This window comes from Mchenga conophoros, linkage group LG7 (genome assembly GCF_057382185.1).
Source record: "Mchenga conophoros isolate Kocher_MC1m ecotype Shallow Benthic linkage group LG7, M_conophoros_male_GT1.1, whole genome shotgun sequence".
Classification (NCBI taxonomy): Eukaryota; Metazoa; Chordata; class Actinopteri; order Cichliformes; family Cichlidae; genus Mchenga; species Mchenga conophoros.
Genome location: NC_140532.1, coordinates 8,978,016 through 8,984,383, shown reverse-complemented (window position 1 = coordinate 8,984,383; position 6,368 = coordinate 8,978,016).

The following is a 6,368-nucleotide window of genomic DNA, read 5'->3' as shown; positions in this document are numbered from 1 at the left end:
TGGTTTACCTACAAGAAAACTACGGATGCACCCAATTGAGGACCATGTGGGATCAGTGCACATTTGCCCTGACCACAGAGCCTTAAACTTTACCCACTGTGGGCCTGCATAGGCATGCTTGCTGGGTCTCAACACAATGACTGGTGGTCACACAGTACCGGTTGGTGAGTCTGCTTGGTTTTCTGTGTGTGGCTAAAATAGTGTGAGAAACAGTGCATATGTTAACCACAGTGACAGTGTGTAACACATCAGTTTCTACTGTTTGTTGAATTGTTTTATCTGCACCCAGTGATTTGGTTTATATTTTTGATTAATAATTCTTGTCAATGCTTTCAACTGCTATAGAGTGAGTTAAGATGCAGAATTGCAAATATTATTTTGAGAAATCAGATGTTGGCCTGTTTCTTTCGGACAACATGTGACACAAATAAATGCAAAGAATTGTGCTGCATTGCTTATGCTGTGGTATCATAATGTTGTTCATGAGGACTTCTGAGCAAAAAGCAGAAGTCCACATAGTGTGTATCAGCCTTGGTTTTTGGTTATGGTGCACTAGACTTCGGTATCAGTTGTGGTTTGTGCTAGTGTTTCCATGAAATGACTATAATAGAAAAAAGACAAAGCGTGTGTATGAGTGGGTGCGTGGAGAGCTGTCAGAGAAGATCTGGTGAGAATGGGCTAATTGGAGTTAATTCACCATCTGTCTGTGTGAGCCAGCACACAGGGTCATTAGCAGAGACAAGTCCAGCCACAGGGGAGGCCGAGAGGGGAATCACCATCCCTCACTTGCTCTCCTGCTGCCTTTAGTGCTCCTTTCCTTCCTGTCTTGTTATGTCACTCTGCACTTATGACTGGTGAAAACATTCGTCCCTCTGTAAAGAATAAGATGAAAAGTAAAATCATCTGAATTGTTTGTTTGACTTACCGATTCTGTTTTGAAATGTTTATGATCTAATTTGGTGTACCGTGATGGTACGGTGCCACTTTTTTTTTTGTTTCCCCGGTCCAGCACTGCCCTCTGCTGGGCTGAGGTTGTCCCAGCTGAGCACAGAGACTTCAGACAGAAGAAAAATAAATAAATACACAAATATCCTTCAGCTAAAGAAGATGCCACACAGTGCACTTTAAATGTTGATGCTACAACTCACATTATGCAGACAGCCTGTGCAACATTATACAGTAAGACAAAATTAAGTTACATTTTTTGAGTGATGTCTATTCATTTGTGTGGCTAAACAGTTCTCTGTAGTTCAGATTCGGTTGGTTGATTTTATGTCCCTCTTTATGTACCCTGACCCCTCAAAGTACTTTACACTGCAACCCACAATAAGCTTTTCATACATGTATTCATAGAGTACCTAACCCTGTAAAGGCAAGTGTATGTCACTACATTATCAGTGTGATGTTTTTTCCCAAGAAAACTCAAATAACTTGCACCAAAAAAATGCCAGCTGTAGCAAAATTTTTGCAAATTAAAACTCAAATAACACTCCAGTTTCAAAACATATTTAATTTTCTGGCTATTGTTTAATGGTTCAGGCTTTACAGAGTTATTTCTATACACTTCAGAACGTTATCTGCTTTGTGGGAGGAAAGAAAAAAACCCCTCTGAGAACATGACTGGTGTGTTTTATAGAATTAAAAATAGAAACATACATGATCTTAAAAATGGTCTTGATTAATTAATGATGAGGAAGGAGAAGAAGATGAGTGAGTGTGGAGGTAAGAGGGATAGTTGCTGGCTTGACAGTGTAGAGGACTGTTGAGTATTCTTACTCAAAGGCAGTGTCAGCTTCTCTTCCTTTTCATATCATAATCTCCCAAAACAAAACAGGTCGGTGTACACGTCTTTTTCATTTTAAAGTTGTGATACATTCTTATGTAAATATATATATAATTTTAAATGTTCAAAGGGGTCTTTCATCTGTCCACTTGAAAACAGAAATGCAGTGTGGAGGTTTATGAATACAGTCATGACTCATGCTGACACTCCTCTTTGATTTACCGACTTTTCACCACAGGCTGCTGCTCTGTAGCCCACAACCTAAGGAATATACACATACATAAATCAGTCTAACAGTGCAGAGCACGCATGTATAGCTTGTACTGTGACTTTGGGGGTTTATAGCTTTGCTCTAAGGCGGGGGTGTCAAACATGAGGCCGGGTTGGGGGGGGGAGAAATCGACCCAGCAAAGACTCTAAACCGGCCCCAGTGGAAGACTTTGAGAAATGTGAAGAAGAGCATAAATTTTGGTCTTTTAACCAATTGTGTTTTCATACGTTTTACAGCTTTTCCTGCTGAAAAAGACGACCCCAATGGCCACTCATACAACACCGAAGTAACACATTTATGAGTCCGGCTGACAGAGCAACATTTCTTTATTGTATACAAATTGCACTTCTTTTTTTCTTATATTAAAATATCTCAGGGATTAAATGTGCAGTTAAACTTCCTTAAACTGCAGAGGGGAGTTTAAAAAGTTAATCACTCAAATAAACAGTTCATTTTCTTCACCACCAGAAAGGAAGTAAACAATACTTGACATCATGACATAAACTATGTAAAGCAGTACCAAACCGTTTTGCACACATACAGGAGTAACCTTATCTGTTCGACTACAGAAGAACATTTTGCATTTGTACCTGATTACCGGGCTTGCAACGCTTTTCCCATTAAAACCTACTATAGCCTTCTTTGTATAAGAGCAGTTTCTGTATTTCAGTCCCTTGAAATGCTCTGAAATAACCTGTAAGAGTCTATGTTGTGTGCATTGTGGAGGTTAAGCTGGGGAAGGGGTAGCCTTGTGAGCGACTTAGAGGCCCAGAGACAGTCAGGAGCCCAGAAATATGCCAGGAATTACAGATATTTATTGTTTCAGGGTCTTGGGAGAACTGCAGTCAGTGGACCCTGCATTTCTAGCAGTAAAGGTCAAAGGTGGGACGCTACATTCTCACCGCTGCACAAGCACATGACATGAAATCTTACACTTTGAGACTTTCGGTACAAACCTAATACTGAGATAGTTGGGAATCTTGTTGTCCACATTTGTTTAGATAAATAAATACAAAAAAGGATCTTCCATTTGTCTGACAAACCACAAAACCCAGTTCATTAGAAATACACAGAAGTTTGTGTGTGTTGGATTTCAATCGACCTTTTTCAGCTTTTTCAGCAGAAAGAAAAAAGAGATATTGTCAGTTTAATGAATCATCAACAACAAAGCCTTTACAGAGACATGAGGCTCATCACAGCATCTGAAACTCTCATATCAAAAGAGAATATTATAAGCTCTGCTAGTTCTCACACAAAGCTGTAGACCTTTAGCAGCAGCTGTTTTGCTATTGCTCCATAAGCCAAGTGGAAGTGAGACAGCATGAAACTGACAGGAGGCTAAAAGATTTTTTTTTAATCCTGCTGTACTGGGTCACTGTCAGTGTGTAAATCAGTAAAATGATTTCCCTCTCTCGTCCTTTCCTCACTGAGCAATGCACCCGCTGTGTGTCCTCCAGGCAGCCAGAGGTGACCAGGTCAGTGAACGCCTCATTGCAGTAACTCTGGGCTTCCTGCCAGTTTGAGGGCATTAAGGCAAAGTAACAAGTCCACACAGGATGATGGACGTGTGACTATTTCAGGAAGATGGCGTATGTAACACACCAATGATTCATGGCAACTACTTTTACTTAACTATAATATAATAATACTATAATTACTTGAGGTAAAACACAAAGCATTTGGATACACACACATTTTTTAAACTGACTCGTTTCAGTCTAAGTTGTCATAAGATATACATATATATACATTTACTATTTTCACTGAGCAGCAGCTTGGAGCATCCCTTCATGAGTCACAGATGGGAGCAGGTTACATCTTTCTGTCGTCTTTGTGTGGTGGTGATAGGCTACCAGAACTTCCAGCTTTGCATTTGCCTTCCACATGGATGTAGAATGTGTCGATAATGTATTGCAGAAGAGCTTTTTTGTTTTCTAAACTGATTAAGGGTGTTTAAATAATGAACTAAGATAATTAGGAAATCATATTGGCCACTGTGCCGAGGTTATTGCTGTTGCTCTTTAGTGCTTTGCTCCTGTGTGATGTTTAATGTAGCTGCCAAAGAACAAGAATGTTTGTGTATCTAGGTTAAATTTATATTTGTGCATCAACTTTCTCTGTACACGGAAGCCGTATAGATATGTTTATTCATGTTTGGCTTTGCCCTGCTATCTTTGTTTAGCTGTATGCTTATGCTTATTCTTCTGTGTATAAAAGTTATGAGTCAGTTTGTCTGCCCAGTAAACTTGCCATTCAAATATTGAGCCATCAGAGTCAGCATTATTAATTATACATGTAAAAAACAACAACAACTACTTGTTGCATTTTCAACTAACAGTCCTACACTGTTGTTTTGGTAGCGCTTCAAATACAACTCACAAAGCATACACTTGTATACTTTGCACATGTCTGTGTGCATGTGGTCATTATATGCATGACAGAACTTCAGACACAAAGCCCTGTTTTGTCTAGATTTGTCTTTATTTATTTACACATGTATGATAAATTCTGAGGTGTATAAAGGCTTGTTCGTATATGTACAAAGGCTTGCTGTAAGATTAAGTGGTTAAATTATGATGACTAAAATGGAAGAGGGTTTTTATCCGTTGTCCTCTCCACCTCACGTATTGAGACCAGAAGATATCCGTCTTTAAAAGGCCTCACTTGGAAACCTGATAGGAAATGAGCCGATCTGTCGATGAATCACGAATACCAGTTTTAACAGTTATAACTGTAGAAAGGCAATTTAGGTGTGTTTTATTTAACAATAAGGTAATTTAACTTTACCTAATTGTACAATCCCAATTCCAAAAAAGTTGCCATTCTGTTTAAATTGTGAATAAAAACACAATGCAGTGATCTGCAAATCTGAAAACTCAACATCCAGGGTTTAAACTGAGATATTTTAATTTATGAGGAAAAATATTAAAAAACAAAAAAGACAAAACAACAACAAAATCAACAACAACAACTGGAGTAACATGTTGTAGTTAATTAGGTTAATTGGCATGACTGGGTATAAAACGAGTATACAGTGGGGCAAAAAAGTATTTAGTCAGCCACCGATTGTGCAAGTTCCCCCACTTAAAATGATGACAGAGGTCAGTAATTTGCACCAGAGGTACACTTCAACTGTGAGAGACAGAATGTGAAAAAAAAAAAATCCATGAATCCACATGGTAGGATTTGTAAAGAATTTATTCGTAAATCAGGGTGGAAAATAAGTATTTGGTCAATAACAAAAATACAACTCAATACTTTGTAACATAACCTTTGTTGGCAATAACAGAGGTCAAACGTTTACTATAGGTCTTTACCAGGTTTGCACACACAGTAGCTGGTATTTTGGCCCATTCCTCCATGCAGATCTTCTCGAGAGCAGTGATGTTTTGGGGCTGTTGCCAAGCAACATGGACTTTCAACTCCCGCCACAGATTTTCTATGGGGTTGAGGTCTGGAGACTGGCTAGGCCACTCCAGGACTTTCAAATGCTTCTTACGGAGCCACTCCTTTGTTGCCCGGGCGGTGTGTTTTGGATCATTGTTATGTTGGAAGACCCAGCCTCGTTTCATCTTCAAAGTTCTCACTGATGGAAGGAGGTTTTGGCTCAAAATCTCACGATACATGGCCCCATTCATTCTGTCCTTAACACGGATCAGTCGTCCTGTCCCCTTGGCAGAAAAACAGCCCCATAGCATGATGTTTCCACCCCCATGCTTCACAGTAGGTATGGTGTTCTTGGGATGCAACTCAGTATTCCTCTTCCTCCAAACACGACGAGTTGAGTTTATACCAAAAAGTTCTACTTTGGTTTCATCTGACCACATGACATTCTCCCAATCCTCTGCTGTATCATCCATGTGCTCTCTGGCAAACTTCAGACGGGCCTGGACATGCACTGGCTTCAGCAGCGGAACACGTCTGGCACTGCGGGATTTGATTCCCTGCCGTTGTAGTGTGTTACTGATGGTGACCTTTGTTACTTTGGTCCCAGCTCTCTGCAGGTCATTCACCAGGTCCCCCCGTGTGGTTCTGGGATCTTTGCTCACCGTTCTCATGATCATTTTGACCCCACGGGATGAGATCTTGCGTGGAGCCCCAGATCGAGGGAGATTATCAGTGGTCTTGTATGTCTATCCCAACTGTTTTGAGACATGGTGCTGCCATCAATTTCAAAATAACCTTATTTTTTCTTTAAATGTTGCATTTTCTCAGTTTAAACATTTGATATGTTTTCAGTGTTTTTAATCACTTCATTGTGATAAATTAATTACTGAATTGGAAATGGACAAATTTAACTCAAACATAGTTTAT